Below are 13,203 nucleotides of genomic sequence, written 5' to 3' on the forward strand. Positions count from 1 at the left end.
TCTGAAGGAGAGGACTTGTCTGAAGTAAATGGGAAAAAGTCAATTCTTTTAACCCACCTTTTTCTCCTGCTTCCAGTCTTTTCACAAATTTCCCTTGAAAAGAAAAATGTTCACAGCCAAACAACAAAAGACCTGAGGCAGATTTTTCATAGTCTGTGAGCTGATCTTGAACTTTCCAGGGGCTTGTACTTCATAGAAAAAACATTTAGGCACTTCCTCTGTGTTTTTGCATCTGGAAAGGGAGGCCCCCTCTTCAAGTGTTGAGTGACATCTTCGAGCCTATTTCTTTCCAGTAAAAGTGGAAAATATCAACTAAGGTTTCAAAGGAAAGGAAATGTAATGTATTTTCTCATCAAATTTGGCATTATCTATTTAGCAGGCAGGCCTTTAATCTTTGGTGCAGTATTTTTCCATTGTATAATTCTGAGTTTGCCTTAAATCTGTCTTGCTGTTTTAACTTCACCTTTCTAAAATATGAATGTGATTTGCACAATTTATCTTCTTTTCTCATTAGTTTCCTTGATATTTCTGATTATCACTTGCCAGGGTTTTTCTAGAGAAGTTCTCAATTTTGCCTCTGTAAATATTTAATGTAACAGATAAAGTTCTTTGTTGGTGTGAATTTGTTAATGACTTTGATAAAAGGAACTTTCCATGTCTGGTATCCTGAGAGGACTACAATGATTTGGGGCCTGTAGATATGAACATATAAATGAAGAAAGTGAAAATAATAGACTTTTCAAAATCTCATTAAATAGAAAAGAAGATCAGTCACTTCTCTTTTGGTATTGGGGATACCACCCTACCACCCTCCTCCCTCTAACTCCGCCCCCCCCACCAAGATCCTGAAAATAGAGACATGAGGTTGATCTCTAAGATTTAAACTTTAAAGTCAATATTTTATTATAAAGCTTATCATAGAGATGAACAAAGATAAGTTAAGGAGATAGAATGACTCTGTGGCTTGGAAGGTTGAACTGTAACCTGATTGAATATATTAGAAAAGCATATGTCCATTAGATCAGTGAGCAAAGCAACAGAAAATTCACAGATGTGAATATTGTTATTCATTCAGTGTGCATTCGAAAGCTATCCAGGGGAAAGGAACCTTAAGCCAATGGACTTTAAGCACTCCTGACCCCTGACCCATTATTGAGATGGCTATGTCGTGTTTTCTTAGACTGATTTCATGAATCAAGTTAACTACCTTTGTTTATTTTCTACGGTCAACAATCAGACTTCTGAGTGCTCTTTGGCTAACCTCATAGATTAGCTTTGCACAAGGAAAACTCATACCAGTCATTCATAAGTAAATAATCCATTTCCTGAGACCATTTCAGTTTTCAAGGAATGCAAATTGTTACATTGAAATTCTGGTTTTACATACAAAATTTGTGGCTAGATGGTATAATTCTGCCCTGAGAGAAGAACCTGGGCTGAAGATGCTGGCTTCAGATCCTGAAACAATTGCAAAGGTCAAGCTACTCTCTGGGTGCCTCTTTGGAACTGGTCTTAACCCTGTCAACCAATGTCATGTATCCACATTCAGTTTATTAGGAAAAGTTTTTCTCAGTTTTCCATCAGGTTTGTTTTTCATTTCCTTCTTGAACAACTTTAGGGCCCTGAGCATTCTGGGAGCATTCTTGATTCCTAAATTGGATTTTGTCATAAAAGAGACTCCTAAAGTTACAATCAGAAGAGTGACACAGTTAGGATCCAGGTCTTTAATGCTGGAAACACTTAACTCAGTATTTATATAAGTATGTCTGGAAAAGACCATATATCCCTCCTGACTACCAGGCTTATTCTTTCAATAAAATTCCTCTTTATTTGTAGATTCTTGACACTGTCTCTATTTGTTTCAGGTAGGTGTCTTCTGGTTGGTCATATTCTCAAATCTTCTCTTGCTTCACATACTTGGCTTCAAGGTAAGTCTTTTGCCCATTTCTTTTATGGCTGATCCTTTGTCCTTGGCCCACCTCTTTTTCTTCCTGCCACACTGCTCTCATCTCTCCATACTTTAAAAATATGTCCTTTAAAGATGGATGACCCATTTAATTGTAACAAATGAACTACGCTAATTCAAGGTATTAATTGAGGAGGAAGTGCGAATAGTACTATTTTGTGCATGATTTTTCTGTAAACCTACTTCTCTATTAAAAGACAAAGATGGATGATCCCCCTCAGTCATATCACCCCCTTATACTGTGGAATTCCACCCAAGAACAGCAAGAAGAATTTTCTCAAACCATCTAAATAAAGGAATTTGAAGAGAAACCACTGATAAAACAACACAGTTGAACCAGACATGGGCATTGTTAGCTTTAGGTTGCCAGGTTGGGCAGAACTGGGCCAGATCATAAGGGTCTGCAGATTTTGAATGAATTAGAAAAGAACACAGAGGTGTCATGGCCTCGGGGAGGCGAAAATGTTATGGGATAAATCCTGTACTTCAGCAGTCATCGTGAGAGCCCTGGGGTTCCCAGTGGAAAATCACTGCACACCAAGGTGGGAGTGACCTACATCTGGAGCAGGCTGTAGATAAGCCACCTGGGTATTGAGCATGAAGGTTCTAGTCAGGAAGCCTCACCCACACACCTGTTTTCCATCCTCGCATGTGGTGACTGTGTGGTAACATTACTCCCTGCTTTGGAAAATATAAGTTGATTTGCACCATATTTTCTTGGCATCAGCTTGGAGCCTGGAAGTCCATTTCAATTCATATGAATTCTCTGGGGCTACATGGATAACAGTGAGTCTTTCCATTCTTAGGTAATTTCATATTTTCTGAAGCTGGAAAATGGGCCCATGAAAATGCAGGACTTTGATTCCCAATTTCTTTAATTCTATTTTTTCATCCTCATTCTGTAATTATTCACCCTCAGTTCTGCTCCTCATTTATATTATTTTACTTTTGATTTTAAACTTGTTATTAACTTTCTGTCAATCAGAATCCCAATAGTGGTAATATTACTCTATGAATTTTGTTATACAAAAAATCTTTTAAATATGATACATATTTAAAGCAAAACATAATTACCTTTAAGAAGGTAAAACAAGTTGACAAATGTTTCTTTAAGTGAGGCTAATTGCATGGAATATTTTATGACATTTCCGTGGAAAATGTTTCAGGACATCTCTAGAGGATTTCAGGGGAACTTTTATAGCTCTTTCCTGCTCCATCAGCGTTTTACAGAATTTGTGGAAAGCTGGGGTGCTTGCTGCTGCATCTGGTCTGTCTTGGGCATCAGTTTCTGTTAGTTAATGAAGGAGCCTGAAGCACAAATACATTTGTGAATACTGTTCTGAGATGATGTCAGGAACTACTGTGACCACAAGTAGCCATGAGGTCCTAGGACTGACTTGAAGAGGTACTGTTGGGAGCCTCAGGGAAAGCTGCCTTTCCCAGTTTCCACTGATGGTAGCTCACCAAAGCGCTACTTACTTCTTTACCACAGTCCTCAGATAAGAGGCCTTTTTGAAAGTTTTCACATAAAACAGAGACCGACTACTTTAAACCTTTTGTTTTATTGAGAGATTTTAAATTTCATTAAGTGATAAAAATGATTCAGTACCAATTATATTGAGGACATATTATACATGAGGAATATAAAAAAGTGAAGCACAAACACTGTTCTCTAGAAGCTAATCGTCTGTAGTAGACATCTGGAGGGTTTGTTCACATTCATCTATAATATTTTGCTTTTGATGCACAAGGCATGCTGTAAAGCTGCTGCACTCAGTCCCAATGCCATTTCTCTGAAAACCAATGTTAATGCGTAATTATAAAGGCTCTGGCATTATTATCTCATGAAGATTTAAAATAGCATTTTACAATATTCAATTTATTGTGCATGGTTACATCATAATTATGCAACTATTTGGTAGATTGAATTATGCACCCCAATTTAGACATAATCTGGATCCACATTCCTGTGGTGCAAACCCATTGTAAAAGGAGCTCTTGATGCTATTTTTAGTTGGGGTGTGGCCCACCTGAATGTGGTTGAGTCTTAATCTATATTGGGTGGTTTATAAAGAGAAAGAAAGCCACAGGGAGGAGCTGGAGACCAGAAGTCAACAGAAGCAGAAGAAGGGGCCATTGCCATGTGGCATAAAGCAGGAATACAAACTAAAGACCCCAAGGATGGATCTCTAGAAATTCTCCTGGACTCAAAATTGGTGCGCGAGTAAGTTCTGATTGTTTAAGCCAACCCATTGTGTGGTATTTGTCATAGCAGCCTGGAAAATTGAGAAACTACCCTATTCTTATGTCCTGTAAACTCTTTAAACTGAGCTGTAATGGACATTAACTGGCAGTACCAAAGGTGGTCCACTGATGTGGAATTAATGCTTGGATTTTCTGCTATTGGCAGAGAATTTGTGCAGTGATGTCAGAAAATCCAATTTAGAAGTGAGAAGATTTGAGTTCTGGTTTAAACACTGACACTAGCTAGAGTATGGTATCACCAAAACTCAGGTTTTTCTAACTCTTAGTTTGCTGTCTTCAAACTTCACCACCCTACCTCCGTTTGACAGGGGCAAGACAATAGTAGGTATTAATAGACTACTTTTCAGTAATTCAGGAAGTATAATTTTCTAAATTCTTTCCCTATGTACAGTAATACTGAAGAATGAATGAGACAGAAATTATCCCAATTTTTACAAAAGAAAAAGAGAGTTTTAATGACCGATGTTAGTTCACAGATCTATTCATTGGAAGGCTAGGTAATAGAACCTAGGGGTTCATATTCCTGTCTGATACTTTGCATCAGCTGAACCATATGTTTTTCTCTGGAGACATTTTGAAAAGGTGATAATATCGCAAGATGAGGGTATCCCACTATGCTCTGTGTCTTGGACTCCCTAAGTCATTTGACATGGCCCATGGCCTTCCCCAGTTGCTCATGTGTTGTTTTGCTTATTCACATGGTAGTGTGTCTCTGTGATGACAGAATAGCTAATCAGTTCACGATATTCTTTGAAAAAGTAAAACCAGTAATATTTAGTGTCATGGAGATAAAACAAGCAGTTGATTTGACTTTTCTCTATTTCTAATCAGTGGTTTTAGAGTCATGGAGTCCCTCCCTCCTTCCTTCCTTTTTTCCATCCTTCCTTCTTTATTTCCCTATTTTCTTGCTTCCTTCTTTATTTCCTTCTTTCCTTCCTTTACCTTTCTTCCATCCCCTCTTCTTTCTCTCTTTTCCTTTCTCTTACTTGCTTGGCTTCCTTCACTTCTTTTTCTTACCAAATTTTATTTTTTCCATCCCAGATAACAAATGGCCATTATAAAAATTTTGAAATGCAAAATTTAGAAAGAAGAAAAATGAAATGTTGAGAGTATAATCATTTTGAATACATTGTCTATATTCATACAGAGTACACTGACTTTATTTCTAACTTGGAAATCAGTATTATCCTTTCTCTTTCCCATAGTCTACTTATTGAATTTCAACTACGTATTGGAAATTTCTTCTTTGCATTGAACTTATTTATTATATTCTACCTGATTTCTAATTTCAGAGGTGCTTCATTAATTTTTTATAAGGCCTTTGTGAAGTTCTCTTGGAGCTGGCACTCTTTAGCAAAGATAATGATGTTATCTTTTTTTACTTACTGTGTATGGGCTGATTTAGGAAACCTGAGTTTAGAGTTTTGAATATACAGGTTATGTGTGGGAATGGCTAAATGAATCTTGCTATGCAATGTCAGGTCATGTTATGCCATGTAATTTACTGATTCATTCAAAAAATATTTTTATTTGCCTTCTGTGTTCCAGACTGTTTTAGGTAATAGCTGTTGAAAAGTCAGACAGGTTGGTCTAACTCTTCATGGAGCCAAGTAAGTCATTACAAAGAGGGCAGGTAGGAAGGAGAAATGCATATACTGGGCTAAAAGCCAGATGCAAAGACTACACTGTCATGCTGGAATTTATGCATCAAGTCCATGGTGCTTAACATCTTATATGTTCAGCCACATAACCCCCTTCAGGTACCTGGGTTTCATTATACCGTGAACTTAAACACTATCCTCCTGTTGATAAGTTATTGAAAAGGCTGCAAGAGAAGATTAATTCTAGGAGTTACTTGATATAGAGAGAGGAAGCAATAAGACATATCTTTATGTGTCATCCATCTATATCTGTCTATCATCCATTTATCTAACTAATCTATCTAATTTATATAGATTATCCTAAGGCAGACTCCCTGCAGGGTCATGGACTGAATGGGGAATGATAAATGGTATAGGGTCGTTTAGCTCATCTCTCTCTCTCTCTCTCTCTCTCTCTCTCTCTCTCCTTTCCCCTTGAGGTTTGACAGCTCTACCTGACAGTGGTTCAGGTATCACTCTATATAGGTTTCCCATTTTATTGACTTTAACAAATTCAGATAAAGTGGGCATGAGATTTCCCTACAGTTAGAGGTTCTTATGACTAATTTCTTGAGAATTTTGAAAGCCAGGCTTCAGCATGGAACATCAGTGTAGCAACATCCTTGATGTGGATGACAGAATTTGTAGCAATTCGAGGTTGTGTAGCAGCTGGAAAAGACACCTAGAAACAGAGTCACACATCATGGAATTCAGAAGTATGTATTTCAGGAGGTTTTAAACTAGTTCCATGATCAACCTCACATATAAACTTGGGTTAAGAGTATACATGGCTAACTGTTAACTTTTGATATATTTTTAAAGCAATTATAATAATTCTGTGGAAAGAAAATACAGCAATAGAAAAAGACTTAAGTGCATCTCAGAAGAGCTGGGCTTTAGTCCTGGCTCTATCAATAACCTTATGACTTTGAGCAAGGTATGTTGCCTCTCTGGGTCTGTGATCTTATAAAAAATATGAGGTTTTAACTAGATGACCTCTAAGATCACTTTCAGCTCCATAATTCTGTGATTTGAGAAGAATCCAAATTATCTTCACAGAGTAGTAGATGAAAGCAAGAGACAAGAATCTCCCTAAATGTACCCATGCCCACACATACCTCTCTTTTAATATTTGATGATATATCATATGGCTGGAGTCTTTGAGAGATGTGAAGGACAGCATCATGTAATTAAAAGAACACTGAATTCAGAGTCAGTTCATTCTACTTAGTAAATATGTGACTTTGGGAAAATTATACTTAATTTATTTTAGTCTTAGTTTCCTCATTTGTAAATCAAAACACTCACCCTCATAGGTCCCTCTTGAGGACTGTACGGGAGATGTCCGTGCAAATTTATGGTAGGTCACCGACACATGATAGAGACTCAGTATACCAGTGTTCCCTCCTTCTTTCTCATCCTCCTGAATGTGGCTAGCTGAGTTTACTTATTCAAATTTGCTCCTTACAGTACAATTGTCCAATACCCACCCTGGATGTTGGGCTGCCACCCACTGATTACCTGCTTTGAAATGCTGCTTCTGATAAAAGCTTGACCATTTAAAATTGATTTCTTATCCTGGGCATCTTTGCTTTGGGGAAAACTGTGCTGGGATCATGAGTATAATACTTTGGGTCACCATTTTTAATAACTTCTTGACTTTGAACCTAGTCCAACACAGAGAAAGATGCATTGGAAAATGCAATAGTGGCCACTGAAAACCATTCTAGTACCCTAATGTGGAATGAACACTCCACTTCTGGATCCCTGGGCTGTGTTATGAAGACAGCGTGTCAAAATCTTCCAGTGCCAATGTGCACCCTCTCCTCCTTCCCTTTCTCATCCTCATCATTGTAGCATCCTTGCACTTTGACTTCTCTCTCACTCCTCTACCCCACTCTGGTGCAGAACTGCATGGTGAATGTTCCCATCCTAACCAGCATCCCCTGTAGTTTCTGTGGTACCCTACATGGAAAATATAATGTCCCTCTCTATTACTCAACAATTAAGGATTTTTACATATGAAAAATGCATTTTCTTATGGTAATAATCTGAGTAGCACTTAGCTAACTCCTTATGTTACTAGATCAGAAAAGCCTACATGGATGCCAAGATGACTGAATTTTGAGAAATGAATTAGAGGTAATAGAAGAAGAATAAGTGAAAGGAGGAGTAGATGAAGAGGAATAAAATAAAGAGAAAGGAGAAGGAATGTGTAAGATAAAAGATGCAAACAGGGAGGATGGATAGATGCCACTATAGTTTGCCTTTCTCTGACTTAGTAGAATTAGGATATAATTACAATGGGCCTCTCCCAAACCAGAAATTTCCAGAAGCTCAGAATATTAGGTTTCTGTAATATAGTGGTTTGGGAGTGTTTCCAAATACTGATTCCATCCCTGGGTCCATGAATTGGCTGTATCAGAATCACTTGACAGTATTCTATAACATTGGGAGTTCTGGGTTCCAAACGCAGATTGACTGAATTAGAATCTTCTGAGATGGGGTCAGGGAGTCTGTATTTTAAAACAGGCATCCCAAGATTTTGATGTAGTGCCAAATTCACTGTTTTAGCAATATAACAAGATGGTATTTCATCTTTTTTTCACACCAAACCATTGATTTAAAATAGTCTTTTATGTTATATTAATAATTGGGGGAGAAACACCCAAGCGTCAGCTGAACCTTGTTGATATAAATCTATGAATAGCTCAAGATCGCGGGTATGGGTTTATGGCACCACTGTATTATAATGTGAGCTACTGATAATAAGATCATAGATGACGACCTTTAAATCTGTGGTTCCCACCCTTCTCAGGCTGTAAGTGAAGCTCACTGTGGGTAGAAAAAAGCATACACAGCTGTCTCTCATCCTATGGCTGCTGCTTCTGGTAGGAGACTGCCCTTTATGGTGCCAGGTGCATACCTAGAGAGGAAACTGGTGAAGCGAGGGCAGTTAAGGAAACCAAGCCACTAGCACAAGGGAGTTAGAGACACCAGTGACTATTGCATTCCTCCTTATGTAGATTCTGACCTGAATCTTTTCTCATATGCTCTCACATTCCACATGCTAAATGACCCCACCCTCCCATCTACTCTGATGGTTCTTCAATTTGTCTTTACTCCAGGGTCTGCTTTGATGTATCACAATTTCTAAATGGTTGAAATTAAGCATAGTGTGTTTTCAGAGAAATTTTAAACTTTGGCTTGTTGAAGATATCCTATATTCCTGTTTCTTTAAGTTGGAATGACTTCTAGCATGTGTTTGACACCCAATGCAAATGCCCTTTGAATTAATGACATGCTCAAATGTGACCATTTTTTTCCATTGGCTGCGTTGTACTAGATGTGCACAAAATGCAGAACTGGAGCCAACTCACAGCTGCTTATAGGGCGTGTACTGTCATTTTGGTCAAATTCCTGGACTGTCATCCACCATCTATCACAAGTGTCTTTCTTCAAAGGGAGAATAGGAAAATAAACTTTGACTTTTGCAAGCAAAAAAGAGCAGAGAATTGGTTCAATGATATGAATTTTATTAATTATGCAACTCTTTTTGGAGAAGAGGTAGATATTTGCTTTGTGTTTGAAAACACTAAAGAATTTAACAATTTATCTCCTGGTTTAAGTAATACTCATCCATATGCTAATGTATGTTCCTTAGTTCTACTCCATAGTTCAGAAGGCATTCAGCCAAGTCAGTTCAAATCCTGAGCATTTCAATTCTGCCTCCCTACCGATTACATTTCCAACATGTTTCCATCATATTTTATTGATTGCAAAATAAACAGACCTTTAGAGAAAGAGAGGAACCTTTCTTCCTTTCCATTGAAAAGTATGGACTTGTTTAAAAAAGTATTTGGGGTATTAATCCAAATACATGCAGAAGAAAGAATGGTAATTTGGAGTTGCTGGATTATTATTTTTTTTAGTATTTATGCTTAGGAAAATAAGGTTTTGGGTAAATGTTACAAATAATTATCCTAATCTAAGCTGAACTGACTATACTGGAACTATTTCACCATTTGATAATGTTTTATAAAGAAACTTAGGTTCGATGCTAATTTAATTTAGGACACTTGTGAAGACAATTTTACTATGCAAACATCAGAAACATTGGGTTTAAGTTGCAAGATTCAAAGCTTAGATAATGGTAATAGTATTATTATCTATACTATTTCTCCAACATTATAAACGAATTCTGAGTCTCAGGGCAAACTTATCAGTAGTCAGACCTCAAATTCATTTCAAAAGACTAAATGAACTATGAGAAAGCAGAGATAGGTTAGGTATAATATGCTCAAGACACTGGTATTGTTTAAAGAAAATCTCCCCTCAAGTTAAATCCTGATAACTGGTGGAAATGCAGCAGGTGTCTATCTGTCACAGTGGATGGATTCGATCCTGGCTGGGCTAGTTGGATGTTCCTGGAAACCTGGAACTGAGACCCAATGACCAGGAAAATAGACTGTGAGGGGAAAAATCTGAGCTAGACTCAATGCTGTGCACAAAGTATGAAGACTAGAGTAAAACCCGTTGTAGGTGTACATAGAAGCTAAACTTGTAGAGGAAGCGGGTCTGTAGAGAGTAGAGCATATATTAATTAACAATGGCGCAACAAATCACCACAAACTGTCTTAAAACAATACACATTCAATAACTCACATTTTCCTTGGGTCAGGAGTCTGGATATGGCTTTATTGGAACATTTGCTTAAGAGTTTCCTATGAGGCTGCAATCAAGGTGTGAGCTGTACCTAGGTTTTCATCTAAAGACGAGTGGGAAGGATCTGCTCCCAAGCTCTCTTCCACACTTGTTAGCAGTGGAACTGTTCCTGTTTGGCTGTTGCCTGAGGGTCTCGGCTCTTTGCTCTGTGGACTTCTCCATAGGACAGGTCACAACAGGGCAACTAATTCCCTGAAGGAGAACGTCTGCTAACAAGATAGAAAGTGCAATCTAATGCAACATGATCATGGAAATGACATCCTTTCAGCTTTACTGTACCTTGTTGGTTACAAACAAGTCAGAAGTCTTGCCCACTGTCAAGGGAAGAAGATTATATAAGGCTATGAATACTGGATGAAGGGATCATTAGGACCATCTTAGGGTCTGTCTACCGCAGAACAGAAACAGAAAATCCAGGAAGAGAGAGTGACAGAGAGAAAGAGGGAGAGAGAGAGAGAGAGAGCGATTGAGAGAAAGAGAGAGAAGAGGGGGAAAGAGGAAGGAGGGGAGGTGTAGAGAGAGCAAGCATGGAGGTAGGTGAGAGTGGGGAAGAAAATAATGATTTCTCTACTTTTCATAATGGGTCTGGCTCTCTTTGAAGAGTCTGACTCTACTTCTTAAAAACTAGGCAATATAAAGTTTTCTCAGTAGTCTTAGGATGATGACCTCTTTTTACTTGTGCTTGTTTAAATGGGTTTCTGTTCATTCCAAATATCTGATTAAGACACAAAAGCACCACGCGATTTGTGCTTTACATGTCAAGTCCTCTTAGTGTTTGGTGTCTCGTGTGCTGAGAAAAAAAGGCCCTTCCTATGAAATTCATCTCATAGGGCAGGAAGATGAGACCCCTTGGTTTTATTTGGTGACCATGTTGATTTTTGGTGTGCCCTTTGAACCAGCTTGGATTTTAAGATCAAGTTCAGATTCACATACAAATTTAGATCAATAATTTTTATCTAATAAGGATTGTTTTGAAATATCAAAAAAAACCCTGATCAAATGCTTCCTTTTCCTTCATATAATGAAAAAAAAGAACCAAATTCTCCACCTCACTTTAAGCATATGAACCCTGTCCAAGAACTGAAGCAACCCAAGAGGTCCTAAATGTGTTTAGACATAGACCTTTTCCAAAAGACAAGTGAAAGTGTCAAGGGACTCTGAAGGAATTTATGTATCTCATACTTCCAGAATCTTACTCTTTCCAAATATCCTCCTTTCTCTAACCTGTCCTTGGCTTCTAATAGATGGGAAGTTAGAGTCTTTATTCTTTCACAGACACTATGAAAAGTAGCTGCCAAATTAGGCAATGTCTCCAAAGTATATATACCTTGAAATTAAGGAAGGGATAATGTCCTTTGATTAAAATACCACTGAATATCTTCTTGGAAAGGACCACAAAGCAGGTTGCCTACTGGAAAAGCCAATATGTATACTATAGCAGGTGTATACTGAAGCCAACTGTAGAAAATTTACTTTCCAAAGCTAGGGATATATGACCTAGGGGGAATGCTATTTTAATTCTGACCCTTTCTCTGAACTGCTTCCTGGGCAGTTCAGAGTCCCTGATTGAGTGATTGAATCTGTACTTTGCAATGAAAAAGAATCAGAGATCTTTTTTTTTTCCCTTCTTCTTCCCCCATCCCCCTTTTTCCACCACTCCAATGAAATTTGCAGACATGGAAAGGAAATCGAGCTATTTATAGGAGTGAAAGGAATGTGAGAGTTAATTATGCTTAGTCTATTGCTAAATGTGTAATCTGTTTGCTATTAAATTTTACAGTCTTTCAGCAATATACAAATAGTTTTAGAGAGAGAACTTCATAAATCTGACAAAGAAAAACCAAAGTAAATTATTCTAAGGACTCAAATTTTCTAATCAAAGTTGGGTTTAAAAAATTAAAAATTTATTTGCGGGATTAACTTGTCTTGCAGTTAATCTCCTGCCTTTTTTTGGCTAGTTTGTTCATTTCCTTCCTAGACTTATAAGGTTTGCTATAGCTATTCTTGGGTTATATAAATTTTTGGTGGTGAGTTATCATGTACATATGTCTATGTGTGCACGCACACCCGTGCAGAAGGCAAATTGGATCAGTTGAGAAATTATTGGAATCAAGCATCCCAAGATAGCACTTGACCCTTGAACTCTGAACCCTAGGAGTTTGACAATCTATTAATGAGGATAGTTTAAACTATTTGGTCTGGCATAAGTCATTCTTGGTAGAAAAATGTCCTGGTAAATAATCTTTTCCCAGGCTTTCCCCACCTTAGTGCTTCCACTTAATAATACTGAAACCCTCTTATTAGAAATTAAATACTTGTTAAAAGGAACTAGAAAAATCATAATAATTCCTAGATGAATTTTCCATAGTAGAAATTATATCCTGTTGAAATTGGTTTTAGTGTGGCTGTCAATATTTCAGGAAATAGAAATTCACTCAACTTATTTTAAGAAAAGAACAGTTTACTAAGACCTTAGATTCACAAATGGTAAACTATCAGGAGACTGGGAAGCTATGGGAGCCATGTGGATTTCCCCATACCTGTCATTTTTTCCCTCTCCTTGCTACTTTGCACTGCTCTGCACCCTTCTGCTATTGGATATCAACC

Source organism: Tamandua tetradactyla, chromosome 6 (assembly GCF_023851605.1).
Source record: "Tamandua tetradactyla isolate mTamTet1 chromosome 6, mTamTet1.pri, whole genome shotgun sequence".
NCBI classification, from domain to species: domain Eukaryota; kingdom Metazoa; phylum Chordata; class Mammalia; order Pilosa; family Myrmecophagidae; genus Tamandua; species Tamandua tetradactyla.